The 14,503-nt window shown below is 42.4% G+C and overlaps 1 long non-coding RNA gene across 1 annotated transcript; it reads right to left on the bottom strand.

Annotated features, from left to right (window-relative positions):
* Positions 1 to 4,755: 4,755 nt before the first annotated feature.
* On the bottom strand, positions 4,756 to 11,022 carry LOC141370182 (uncharacterized). The gene is made up of 4 exons (XR_012374012.1): positions 10,528 to 11,022; positions 7,165 to 7,365; positions 5,021 to 5,155; positions 4,756 to 4,864 (listed from the first exon to the last, which is right to left on the bottom strand). It is a non-coding gene; the product is annotated as an uncharacterized lncRNA (long non-coding RNA).
* Between the last annotated feature and the right edge of the window lie 3,481 nt (positions 11,023 to 14,503).

The following is a 14,503-nucleotide window of genomic DNA, read 5'->3' as shown; positions in this document are numbered from 1 at the left end:
TACACAATAAAAATTTATTTCTCACAGTTCTGAAGTCTGGGAAGCCTAAGATTAAGGTGCCAGCAGATTGGGTGTCTGGAAAGAGCACTCTTCCTGGCTTGCAGGCAGCCATCTTTGTACTATGTCCTCAAAAGTGAGTGGAGAAGCAATGAAAAGGGTTCAGAATATCTTATTTAGTGATTGATATACGCATATATTAGTTTATAGCTAGAAATGTTAAAATATCATGGAGTGACCTTTCCAGCATTGTTGGGTAAAAAGTGAGTTTTGGAGACTCCTCTAAGGCAAAAATATGGTTGGATTATAATAAAGAACTAAGTAAATGACAAATGAGAAATTCTAACCTAAAACAAAAAATTACTGAAAAATGGAAAGAGTGCTAAGTTAACATCTGAATTTAGAGACTAAAATGTCTGTCTTGTCTAGTGATGTATTTTAAAATGTTATCACTGGCTACAGGCAGGCAGTAGCTACTCAAAAGTAGCAATTAATGTGACAGCAGTTGAATGTTAAGACCAAATTAGGGGGAATTATTTACTCTCATTGCTATGATTGGAAGTGTATAGGAGGTACCCAGAAGCTACTCTAAAAGAGGTTATGGATAAATACACACTACTTTTTATGTTCGTCTTGAAATGTACAACTGCACAAAATCCGTTCAAGGAAAAAAACCTAAAGTGAGTAAAATATAGAACAATTCACAGTCTTGGATCCTGTGTGTTCTTATTTGAATAGCAGCCACAGTCTCCAAACATTGGATAAATATTGAACTCTTTTCCTAAACTTTTTGTTATGGAAATTTCCAAACATACACAGAGTAGAAAGAATACAATAATGAGTCCTCATGTTACCTGCATTCAACATTTACCAACATATGACCAGTCTTGTTATATGGTCAAACCTGCTGTCCCCTGACCCACACCACACTAGATTATTTAAAATCAACTGTCAGACCTGGAGGTAATGTAACATTGTGTGCCAACTGTATTTCAATTAAAAAAAAAACAAACCCCTCTGGGGGTGAGGGGATGGGGTAACTGGGTGACGCGGGTATTAAAGAGGGCACATGTGTAATGAGTACTGGGTGTTACATAAGACTGATGGATCACTGACTCTACCTCTGAAACTAATAATATACTATATGTTAATTAATTGAATTTAAATAAAAAATAAATTTAAAAAACCCTCAACAATAAAATGAAATAAACTGTCAGATATCATATTATTTCACCAGAAGATACTGTAGTATATATAAGAGATTAAGACTTTTTAAAAGCATAATCATAATGCCATTTTCAAACTTAAAAAAATGAACACCTTCATATAAATCATATACAGTCAGTAATATTAAAAGTCTTGCTTACAGCCATCTAATTTAGATAATATTTAGTAGTAATACAACATTTTTTCAGATTGAACTTTACAGGAATCTGAATTTTTGAGTTTAAGTATTTCCATGCAATACTTGCACTGTTTTGTTGTGTTGAAATTACACTAAAATGAATATATCTTACAAATCACATTCCCATATTTGATAGGTTGGTTGGTTGATTTATTTTATCCAAGGACTCGAAATGGAGCAAGTTGATTATTATTTTTTTTAAAGATTTTATTTATTTATTTGACAGACAGAGACAAAGCACAAGCAGGGGGAGCAGCTGAGGGAGAAGCAGGCTTCCCGTGGAGCAGGGAGCCTGATGTGGGCCTCGATCCCAGGACCTTGGGATTATGACCTGAGCCGAAGGCAGATGCTTAACCAACTGAGCCACCCAGACATCCTCTTTCATGCCATGGCTGACTTTCAGCTTGTTTACACTGCTAAATTGTACTCAGTCTTACAATACTAAAATTCTTCTGAAAAAGTGGGTACCACTACCCACTTTCACCCTCCTTCTTTCTCCCATCCAACCCCTGGCTTCTCCCGCTCAGAGCTAGAGCAGGCGTGGGTTCTGGTGAGCAACTCCAGCTGGCCATCTTTGGTGCCCATTGGGTCCCCTCCACCCTGGTTTGCCAGCTTTCCATCTCACAGATAAACCTTCTGTTTCAGCCTTCAGGGTATCAAACTGGTTATTACATTTCTGAAGTATCACTTTTATCTAACTCCCTTCATTATTTTCTCTTGTTTGGGAGTTTAGATGAATTTAATTAGGGCAACTGAAATGGGTGTGGATTTCAGAGTCAGACCTGGTTCAGCTCGGACTCCATCACTTGTGTTCTAGGCAAACTCTGAGTCACAGTGTTTGTATCTATAAAATGGAGATAATATCTAACTCATCAGGGTGGTGGTAGGATTAAGTAAGATCATCCTTCAATATCCAGACATCTAAATCTCCAGTACACAATTTTCTCTACCAAACCTCCTCCTCATACAGTTTGTCCCATTTTAGCCCATGGCACCACCATCCGCATTTGCTTAGGCCCCAGACCAGAAGTCGTTTTCCATTCTTTTTTTTCCGCTCACCACTAATATCCTCCCAGTAATGGGGTCTACCTTCAAATACATCTTAAATCCGGCCACTTTGTATGACCTACATTGCTATCATCCTAGCTTTAGTAATCCTCAAATTTTCTGTCTCAGAATCCCTTTCCACTCTTGGAAAGTACTGTGGACTCCAAAAACCTTTGTTTATGTGGGTTATATTAATACTTGTCATCATTATTAGAACTCAGGGCTTCAACAAATGTAAAATATGTATTCATTTAAAAATATCAAGTCCATACAATATTAATATAAAATATGTATAAATATACGTGTGTGTGTGTATATATATATATAATTAAAGTATCCACACTTTCCTTTTTTTTAAGAGTTTATTTATTTATTTATTTGAGAGAGAGAGAAAGAGAGGGAGCATTAGAGAGGGTAGGGTCAGAGGGAGAAGCAGACTTCCCACTGAGCAGGGAGGCCCATGTGGGACTCGATCCCGGGACTCCAGAATCATGACCTGAGCCGAAGGCAGTCGCTTAACCAACTGAGCCACCCAGGTGCCCAAAGTATCCATACTTTCCAAAAAAAAATTTAGTGAGAAGAATGGCATTGCTTTAGGTTTTTTGCCAATCTCTTTAATGTCTGGCTTAAAAAAAAAAAAGTGTGGATTTTCATATCTACTTCTGCATTCAATAACTTCTGCTTCAATGTATCACCTGTCAGGTAGCCTCTGGAAAACTCTACATTCATGAAAGAATGAGAATAGGAAAGGCAAATAATGTCTTAGTGTTATTATGAAAATAGTTTTGACTTGCAGACCCACTAGTATGTCTTAGGGATTCCTAGAGGTCCTCAGGCCACACTTCTTAATGTTCTTTTTAACTTGAGATAGAAGTTACCTACCATAAACTTCACCCTCATAAGCTATACAGTTTAATGGTTTTCAGGATATTCACAAAGTTGTGCAACAATCACTATTAGCTAATTCCAGAACATTTTCATCATCCATTTGCAGGCATTACCCACCCCCCCATACCAGTCCCTGGCATCACCTGGTAACCACTAATCTTCTTTCTTTTTCTATGAATCTGCTAATTCTAGACACTCTGTAAAAGTTGACTCCATACAATATGTGATCTTTTCTTTCTGGCTTCTTTTACTTAGCATAATATTTTCAAAGCTCGTTCATGTTGTAGCATGTATCATACTTCATTTCTTTTTGAGGCTGAATAATATTCCATTCCACGGATATATCACATTTTAATTATTCATCTGTTGATGGACATTTGGTTTGCTTCTGCTTTTTGGCTATCATCAGTAATGTTGGTGACGAATATTATGTACAATTGTTTGCGTGGACAGGTTTTCAATTCTCTTGGGTACGTACCTAGGAGCAGAGCTGCTAGGTCATATGGCGACTCGACACGGAACTTTCTGAGGAACTCCCAGAATGAAGAGAGCACGTTTTGAGAACCACTTCCCTAGTCTAAGCCACTCACTTACTGTCTGGACTACTGCAAGACTTGCGTAACTGATTTCCCTGGCCCCACCCTGGTACCCTTGACGTTTTTATTCCACACGACTGACACTGTTATTTTTCTAAGAATTCACATTAGAGCACATCACCATACTGTGTAAAAGCCTCTGACGGCCTTCCACCACACGTAGAATAAAATCTGAACTCCACCAGGGTTCGAACATGATCTCCTCCCTCCTTACCTCTTTGACTACATCTCCTTACCACTCCACCCTCACTCACTGTGGGTTAGCCCGGGGACTTCTGCTTTTCAAACATGCCAAGCCCCTCCCAACTCAGTGCCTTTTAACTTATCCCCTTCATCAGGAACTTGCTTCCTACTACTCTTTGTGCCCTTGGTCCTTCTAATTTACATTTAGATCTCTACTTGAAAGTAACGTCGCCTGGGTGGCTCAGTCATTAAGCATCTGCCTTTGGCTCAGGTCATGATCCCAGGATCCTGGGATTGAGCCCCGCATCGAGCCCCGCATCGAGCCCCGCATCGAGCCCCACATCGGGCTCCTTGCTCAGCAGGAAGCCTGCTTCTCCCTCTCCCACTCCCCCTGCTTGTGTTCCCTCTCTCGCTGTGTCTCTCTCTGTCAAATAAATAAATAATCTTAAAAAAAAAAAAAAGACTTAAGCCTGAAACTAGCACAGCATCCCTTCTGCCATAGTCTGTTGGTTAATAGAGTCAACAAAGCCAGCCCAGATTCAAGGAACCACACAGGGACAAGAACACCAGGAGTGTTTCATGGGGATGGTTAGGCAGGGGGCGTAGCCAATGAAATCAGCAAGCACCATGCCATGCAAAGGCTTGGTATATTTTACTCATTGTTATTAAAACTATCTGGTAGTTGGAGAAGGAAATTCCTTAAAGAGTTGGCTGTATTGCACATGAGAGCCTCTTTCCTAATGCAAAGCTGTATGAACAAGAATAAGAGAAAGCTTATTAATTATTTTGAGTATAGGAGTCTGCTGCAACTTGATCAGAAAGCATATGCCTGCAGATGGACATGTTTTATTATAGACTCTCTGCAGCTATATTTGTTAAAATGGAATTCTAATGGAAATCTTACCCAGGCAGCACAGTGTAATAGTTAAAATACAGGACTCTGGAGGCTGACAGCCCTGGTTTGAGTCCTGGCTAGATAGCTTAATAGCTGGTGATCTTGCATGAGTTGCTTAACCTCTTCATACTTCAGTCTCCTCATCTGTAAAATGAGAAGGGCAATAATGGTAACTACATTACAGGTTATTGAGAATTAAGTTGGTTAGTATCTGTAAAGTACAGGATAATGCCACGCAGTGACTGGTATGTATGTAAACATTTGTTAAATGAAACACAAATTTCAGGAAAAAAATACTGAAATGTTAATTCTAACAACATCAGTAGTTACATTTATCAAACAGCAGATAACCCTTTTTTTTTTTATTTTAAACTTGCCAAAAGTCAATTGAACTAAATAAAAATAATTTACCAGGAGGTAATCTAAACCCTTCTCTCCTCCAAATTTTCTCCAATCATTAACTATATAAACACAACTAGTGGTCATGCCAACTAATCAGATAGGGATTTTTAAAATTTGTTTTTTGCAATTATTTAATCCGACTTTAAGACTTTGACCCTTACTGCATTTTCTTTCACATTCCCTAATAACTCCCTTTAAAAGCCTTCAAAAAAAGACACAATATTGACTGGCAAGTTAAAGTAATATTAGAAAGCAATACTTGTTCAAAGGTCGGGTTTGATTGTGCAGGGCTGGAGGTCACTCACAGCTCTGAGTGTCACAGTCCTCGGAGGGCTGGTCCCTGGGCTCTGAGACCCAGGTTAATTCATGGCCACTCCAGCAAGTTTGCTTACAGCTTCATTAGCATAGACTATTCCAGACTCCACAGACTGTTCCTCTACAAAACATGGAATCCCCAGGCAAACACAAGTGTAAAAAGGGGGACTAGAGTTAATGTAGTTCTTACCAGAGCATTTTAGGGTAAATTTGCAGGCCAAATGGCCACTGACGATTTTAGAAAGCCTGGGTAGGAGGGATTCCTTATGAAAAAAATGAAAACAACACCTTATGTTTATGTGTCATAGTAGCTTTTTAAAATGTTTTCAGTCTTGGGCTCCTGGGTGGCTCAGTTGGTTAAGCGACTGCCTTCGGCTCAGGTCATGATCCCAGAGTTTCGGGATCGAGTCCCACATCAGGCTTCCTGCTCAGCAAGGAGCCTGCTTCTCCCTCTGACCCAACCCCCTCTCATGTGCTCTCTCTCAAATAAATAAATAAATAAATAAATAAATAAAATGTTTTCAGTCTTTTTTAAAAAAATTATTTATTTATTTATTTGAGAGAGCGAGCAAGAGAGAGAGAGAGAGAGAGAGAGAGAGAGATCAAGGGGAGGGGCAGAGGGAGAGGGAGAATCTCAAGCGAACTCCACTCTGAGCACAGAGCCTGACCTCAGGCTCCATCTCACCACCCTGAGATCACGACCTGAGCCAAAATCAAGCGTTGGACACTCAACTGACCGAGCCACCCAGGTGCCCCTAAGATGTTTTCAGTCTTACATCATGAACAGCTTCAGGAACATAGCAAGATTAATAGAATAATTATTGCTTCCATGACAATCAGCATTCCAAAAATGAGGGATCAGTGCAGAAGATTAATCATAAATAAAAATATGTGTGGATCATGGGGCGCCTGGGTGGCTCAGTCGTTAAGCGTCTGCCTTCGGCTCAGGTCATGGTCCCAGGGTCCTGGGATCGAGCCCCGCATCGGGCTCCCTGCTACGCGGGAAGCCTGCTTCTCCCTCTTCCACTCCCCTGCTTGTGTTCCCTCTCTCGCTGTGTCTCTCTCCGTCAAGTAAATAAATAAAATCTTTAAATTAAAAAAAAAAAAAGAATATGTGTGGATCCTCTGGCCTGGTGGTTTGTCCGAATCTGAATGAATTATAGGGAGCGAGTGGGTTCCCTTTGTCTTCTCTGCACCTCTTCAATATATGTACCTGCCAAATATTGAGCATTGACAATTAAAGCTTTCATTCTCTTTTCTTCTAATTTCATTTATTTATGAAGCTATAACAATAAAAGGGAAAACGGAAAGCATGTGTAATCTTACCACCTCAATGCAATTATCTTCACTTCTACATATTTTCTTCCAGACCCTGTCCAGATGCATGCAGGTTTTTACATAATTAGCATCACAGTGCACATGCTTTTCAATTTTACCTTTTCTCCTTTTATAGCAACATTTTGTTCATGTTGTTCAGGGGCTCCTGGGTGGCTCAGTTGGTTAAGCATCTGCCTTTGGCTCATTCAGCTCAGGTCATGATCCCAGGGTCCTGGGATTGAGCCCAGTATTGGTCTCTCTGCTCAGTGGGGAGCCTGCTTCTTCCTCTGTCTGCAGCTCCCCCAGCTTGTGCTCTCTCTCTGTCAAATAAATAAATAAAATCTTAAACAAACAAACAAACAAACAACAGGGCAGGCACCTGGGTGGCTCAGTTGGTTAAGCGACTGCCTTCGGCTCAGGTCATGATCCTGGAGTCCTGGGATCAAGTCTCGCATCGGGTCCCTGCTCGGCGGGGAGTCTGCTTCTCCCTCTGACCCTCCCCCATCACATGCTCTCTCTCTCTCAAGTAAATAAATAAAATCTTTAAAAACAAACAAACAGGGGCGCCTGGGTGGCTCAGTCGTTGAGCGTCTGCCTTCGGCTCAGGTCATGATCCCAGGGTCCTGGGATCGAGTCCCACATTGGGCTCCCTGCTCAGTGGGAAGCCTGCTTCTCCCTCTCCCACTCCCCCTGCTTGTGTTCCCTCTCTCGCTCTCTGTCAAATAAATAAAATCTTTTAAAAAATAACAATAAATAAAAACAAACAAACAACATTTGTTCATGTTTTCCATAATCCTCTTAATTATTATGGCTTCATATTCCTATCAGTTGGTGTGTGATAACTAGTCATTTGTCTATTAGTAGACATGTAGGTTGTTCCCATTTTTTCTTTTTCTTTGGCTACAAAAGTTATAAAGAACATCTCTGCTTTTATACCTTCTTTGGCATAATTTCCACGTATTAATTCCTAAGATTATGAGTTGTGGCAGATTGTTGTATGAATGGTTGTATGAAGCCACTAAGTTTTGCGCTGGCTACCTTGTCATAGGTATTTGAAACATGAGTGTAGGGGCCAAGGGTAGGTTGTCCTAAGATGGATCACTTTGGTGTGATTATTTTGAGTTAAAAAGCAATCAAAACCTAGCAGATTTGGGAAAAGCTCTTTACCTAAAAAGAATGTAGATAGGCAACCTGCTCTAGGAAGAGAGCTATCACCATAGATAACCATATTTTGAAAGAACTAGGTATGGTAGACAGGGAGGGACTTAGCAAGGCCGGTTTGATCAAAGTCCCCTATATCCCACTGTGTCTGTTGGGCCCAGTAAATATTTGTTTCCCAAACTTTTATTCTGTTTCAACTTCCTGTGAATTGTATTCCTTTCCTTTGAAGTCCCAGACCCCTGCCTACTTGTCTTTAGCTCAGAATGACACGCAGACCTCATTTTGCCTGTCTTCTGGGTGGATTCCTCCTACACATGAAATTAAATTTGATTTTTCCTATTATTCTGTCTCATGTCAATTTTTAAAAAGAGTTTATTTATTTATGAGAGAGAGCACGTGTGCATGAGCAGGGGGAGCTGTGGAGCAAGGTGAAGAAGCAGGCTCCCTGCAGAGCAGGGAGCCCAACGCAGGGCTCGATCCCAGGACCCTGGGATCATGACCTGAGCCGAAGGCAGTTGCTTAACCGACTGAGCCACCCAGGCGTCCCTGTCTCATATCAATTTAAATTCTTAGCCCAGCTACAAGGACCTTGAAGGGCAGAGGAAATTCTTCCTCTCTGACATGGCTCAAAAGATTTAAAAAAATTTCCCCAATGCTGGCAAAAGCATTTCTAACAGGACTGAACCAGTTTGTACAATTTGCAGTGCCTTAAAAAGTCTATAGTTTTCAAGGAGCAAGCCTTAGAAGGATTTTGTTGTCTGTACTGTTTCTGAATTACTTCATTTAAGAGAGAGCAATAGCATCCAACTCTTTGGAGGGGATTTTAATTTTGCTTCTGTTCTGTTCCCACTTTGGAGGTCCTCTGATTTTCTTATCCCCAACATCTCTGGTTTATGTCCTTCTTCCTTCTTGCCCACCCCTGCACCCCGCCCCACAATGGTAAGTTCTGCTCATCCTCAAACAAAAATAATACCTGTCATTCACCTACTTTGAACTAAAACATATGAAGCAACTTGAGTCAGCTTCTCCCTCTGACACTCTTCCCTCTCGTGCTCTCTCATTCTCTCTCTCTCTCTCTCAAAAAAATCTTTAAAACATATGAAGCAACTTGAAATTCCTTCAAAAAAGGAACCAAGAAGGGCTTAAGTGTGTGTGGCTACCTGTCCGGTACATTAAAGATACACATATGCTTGATTCATAAATTCATTCCAAAACCTTCTGGAGCACCTACTATGTGTTAAAGCATATTGATTCTCTCGGGTAGGACTCTTGAGTATCTAGTGGTAGAAACTAATTCAAATCAGATTAAGGGGAAAGGGAATTTACTGGCCCGTGGAACTGAGGATGGGTTTCAGGTGAAGCCTGCCGCTGGGCTCAAACAATATAAAGGAAGAACAGATTTCTCCGTTTCTTGGCTGACTCTGCTCCCCTCGGCGTGCTGGTTCTTTTCTCAAGCTCTTGAGTAGTTGGTGCAAGCAGCAGCTAACACCTCGGCTCTCGCGCCCCTTTCTGAACCAGTCCCAATGGCCTGGGACGGGGGCGGGGCAGGGGGGGAGGATGCGCCGATTGGCGGAGGCTGGGCCACGTGTTCCATCCTGGCACCCAGTCAGCCTCTTCCAGAGCCTTGGCCCTGAGAGTCGTGAAGGAGGAGTAGGAGGACGGAGTCCCACATGCAGCTACGAACAACATATCGGTCTGTCTCTGACTCCCATGCAGGAATTTTCTGCAGCCCTTACGGTGTCACGGAGAGGTGTAGTTCACAACCCTGTTTGACTAGATACCGGGCCCACTCCTCCCCGCTCTTTCATCAGCGCCCCTCTCTAAGTGTGTTATCTCTACACCCGCGGTTCACTCCGCCTCCGCCTTATTTCAGTGCACTGGATGCAAGGATATTGCTAAACGTTTAGTCACTGCTCCTTGGAGGTGCCGCCAAATACCCTTCTTTCTTAGGAGAAGCAACCTCCGGGGAAGGAAGGACGCCAGCAGATGAAAGGCTACGTCTTTCCTTCTGCTCCTCGGAAAATGCATAATTAGAATTTTCCAAGACGTGAAGAAAAAGGTGGAACTAGGTTTCCGAATGTGGAGTGACAAGTATTTTACAAAAGGACGCAGTTGGGTTAGACACCTCCCTGGAGTAAGTTCCTCCTCAATATAGGAGTCTATGATTCACTGCCCTTCTTCCAGAACAGGCAGTTTGGGGGCAGTTTTTACGAAGGGGGAAGGGCATTGGCTCCTGAAGCGGCGGGTGGGGAGGAGGGAGTCTCTTCCTCCGAGAGGGAAGGGGCAGTAAGGGAAGGGTGAGTGGAGACAGAAAGACACACTTCACCCATGTTCCAGTTGTCCTGCTGCTCCTCACTGCTCATTGTGAGCATTTCCACAAACCCTCAGAATTCATTCAAATCATCGGCTGGTGCTTGACAGCTTTATTCCCTTGGCTCTTGAAAGGGAAAGGAAATCAGAGCTTGACTGCTCGGAACCCGGCAGGAACACGTAATAAAGATGTTCGTGGGGGGTGGGGCAGGCTTGAGGATCCACAGTCGTCTCTCAGGGTCTCCTTCCCATCCAGGCAGGCTTCCAGAAAACACAGCAAGTTGTAGAAATTGCAAGATGGCCCAGCTCTACTGCGGAATGAATGATCAGCTCTCAAGCCATGTCACGGCAAACAAAAGCCCATGGAAAGAAAAGAAAGAGAGGGGAGATGTATTAGGGGCAAATGGGTGGAGAAAGCCCTTCTGACTCACAAAGTGAGACGTTTGCATTCCTACAACGGAAGTGAGGTAAGCCCCGCAGGGCCACATTCAGCCACCCAAGGCAGGGGGAACCTGCAGGCGAAGTGGGCCGCCAGGCGGGTGAGCAGCTTGTCAGTGCTGAGCTAAAGGCAGAGACGGGGCCAAAGCGCCCCGACAGAGAGCTGCTCCCTCAAATATGGGTTGAACTAAAGTGCAGTTTCAGCGTTTGGGCTGATGTTGCCTCATTTTAAGTTTTATTTCTCATTGATCCTCTTGTGGATCAGAAGAAATGCAAGAGCCACACAAACTGTGCAACAAGCGAGAATGTTCCAAATGGTTTGGTTTGCCAAGGGCATTACAAATAATCGAGCCCTCTCCCCCACCCTCTCCCTTACAGACCTGTGCCTCTGTGTAAGGATCTAGACTCTCTCAGGTCATATTAAAGCCCCGATTTTGTCCTTTATCTGAATTAGAGCAATTTGAGAAACAGGAAACCTTTTGAATTTGACCTCAGCCCTGGGTTCCTGGAATGGAGTAACGGGGATTAAGAAATCCCCAACCCTTTGTGTTCTGGAAAAGGTCTTACTGCAAAGAACCACCCTTTCCCGTGTGATGTAGATAAGACTTGCTGATGTCCCCTTGTTTACCTGTGACAAGGCTGGACACAAACTCAAAATTCCCTTTGTTTGCTTCATAAATGATTAGCTGAACTGCTAGTCCCCATAGATCGATTGCAAGAAAATACTGTTAACCAAATTTTGCTTAAACTTCTCTACCTCCAGGCCTTTGAACTTGGCCCACCCTTGAGGCCGTGAGAGTAGGCAGGCCTCAGGGTCAAACATTCTCTGACCTTCCAATCTCGCCACTCTTTCATCCCCTTTCCCCATCTTCCTAGCCTTGTTCACGCTTCTCCATAACAGGAAAACCCTTTTCACCTGACCCTTAAGCTGCTTGCAGACCTTATGGTCACAGCATTCTCCTATTGCGATAGTCCCTGCCCCCCTCCCGTCTTGCAATAATCCTTTTGAATACAAGTCTCTTACTCAAACCAGAAATGGATGACAACCTATCAGCTCCTTTTCTGAGCTTCTTCTATCTGTAGAAGTTTATAGAAACCAAATATTCTTTGATTCTTTTGCCCCCTGAATGGATTTCCAGCGTGATTGCAGCTTACCAAGAGAAGGTGACTCTGACAAATGATGGAAAGGGTAAATAATCTAAGTTAAATGCTTATCATGTGCTGGGCACTGTTTTAAGTGCTTATATGTATTGTCTCATTTAATTTCCCCAAATTCCATAAGAGTTAGGTATTATTTTTAGTTCTACTTTACAAAAGTGGAAACTGAGGCAGAGAGCAGTTAAATAACTTACTCAAGGTTACATAGCCAATGAGTGGCAGAGCTGCGACACGGAGTCAGGTCGGTCCAGGGCTACGGCTTGGAATAACACCATGCCTTGGGATTTCCTCAGGGATGGCTTCACGGGGATGCTCCTTCTGGTGGTTTCACCTTCCTGTCTGTGGATGGGAAGCGTGTGAAAAGAAAAAAGGAGTCCCAGTAAGCTGGGAACTGGTTTAACACTTGGCAAACACAAACCATTTCATACAGCAGCTTGTCTGTAAGGTCCCTCTGTGACTGCCATGGAGCGAGAAAAAAAGAGCCCACGCTCCAACCGTGCCTTCAGCACAGAAGCAAGATCTTGGTGTGAACCTCAGAAACGACCAAACATCTCCCTCTCCTGGCTGACATGTGCAACTGCTACTTCTTTATCAACCACAATGTTGGCCTCATCCCACTCCTGCCACCTCCTCGTTAAAAATCAAGATACTCAATCATCAAAGAATCCCCACTTTCTGACAGCACCCAATCCAGAGCAATCTTTACTCTACTGAACCATCCCCCATATCATCTAACAGAAGCCCGAATCCTAATATAAGCCCCTCCTAACTCCCTCTTATCTAGTTACTGCTAGGTTCCCAAGGTTTATAGTTACCTTTGCTACAGCAAGTAATAAACCCTACTTTATGTGACTACAGGTGTGAACCTGGTGGGCTGGTGGGCTTTAGCACAAGCCCGTAGTTCCCTAAGGGCACGGATTTAATGTTTCCCTGGGCTCCACCTGGTGGTTATATCTTGTAATGGCAGGAGCTTTTACCCGGTCTGGTTCTGGAAAGGCTACCTCTTGGGTTGCTTGCTTCTTTCTGCTTAACACCCCCCCCCCCTTTTTCTTCTTCTTAACCATCCCTCCACCACCCCCACCCCCCACCTTCTTCTCCTTCAAATTCCTCTGGAAAAGGCTTTATTTCCTTTGGGATACTGGAAATGGTTTACCATACTGAAGAGGTCTAACTTGGTTATCTTCAACTCACTTTTGCCAGCTGGGGAACCCAAAGTCTCCCTGCAGTTTCTTGACACACCAGAAAATGGAGGAGAGGTGTCAACAGAGACCTCTGTTGGTACCTTCAGATTCCATCTGTTGAATAGGAGACTCCAGAAGCATCTCTTCCCAGTTTACTTCTTAAGTTACATTTGGGCCCTTGAGATGAAGGAGTTAAATTATTGTTCTTACTAATACTCCCAAACACTAATCACAAGAGTCACAAAAAAATTTTGTGTAATGGGCAGAACATTGGCTCTAAATTAAAAGTTTTACTTTTGTTGAAACTTTCTTTTATTATCTATAGATAATGTCCTAGAGGGGCACCTTGGTGGCTTAGTCGGTTAAGCATCTGCCTTTGGCTCAGGTCATGATCCCAGGGTCCTGGGATTGGGTCTAGATTTGCACTGGGCTCCCTGTTCAGTGGGGAGTCTGCTTCTCCCTCTGCCCCTCCCCCTGCTTGTGCACACTCTTTTTCTCTCAAATAAATAAAATCTTTAAAAAAATAAAAAGATAATGTCCTACATAAGAACTCTCAGCTATGGCCCCAACGAAATAATGACATATCTAGAACACTTTGTGTCACATAAATATAAGTTTATGATGTGGAAACTCAAATATACATGGTGTGACCATGGCAGAATAAAGACCATACCCACTCTATTCTGCAGCATGGTGATGAAAATGGATAACATTGTCATGTACTCGACTTCCATTACAATTACACTACATGAGATTTCTGAAATGTGATTGAGCACATTAATGCAGGTCTCTATGACACTGCTTTAGGTATTTCCTAAAGTAATAATCTCTTATGGTAAAATCAATATGATTTTTAATCACATTTGTATTTTTTTTAGATATTTTCAGGTTATTTTAGAAAATACAAAACCTAAGTATGTAATGAAATGATGGGTATTTTTAGTATATGATGTGATGTTTTCTAACAGGGCTTCAATGACCATTCATACCTGCACATCACTTTTAAAGTTCCACAAATAATTCATTGATAAATACATTCTCATAAAAAAACTACAATTCAGAAATATACAGAGTAAACGGTGAAAGTCACCCATCATTCTGGACCCCTCCCCCCAAAATCTCACTTCCCTAGAATAACCACTATTTCTAGTTTTGTGAGCTTCCTTCCAGATCACTTGTTTTGCATGTATATCATGTATATGCACATGTT

Source organism: Callorhinus ursinus, unplaced genomic scaffold (assembly GCF_003265705.2).
Source record: "Callorhinus ursinus isolate GAN/ISIS: 27379988/994484 unplaced genomic scaffold, GSC_fseal_2.0 scaffold27, whole genome shotgun sequence".
Lineage (NCBI taxonomy): Eukaryota > Metazoa > Chordata > Mammalia > Carnivora > Otariidae > Callorhinus > Callorhinus ursinus.
This window is presented reverse-complemented; position numbering and strand designations above follow the sequence as displayed.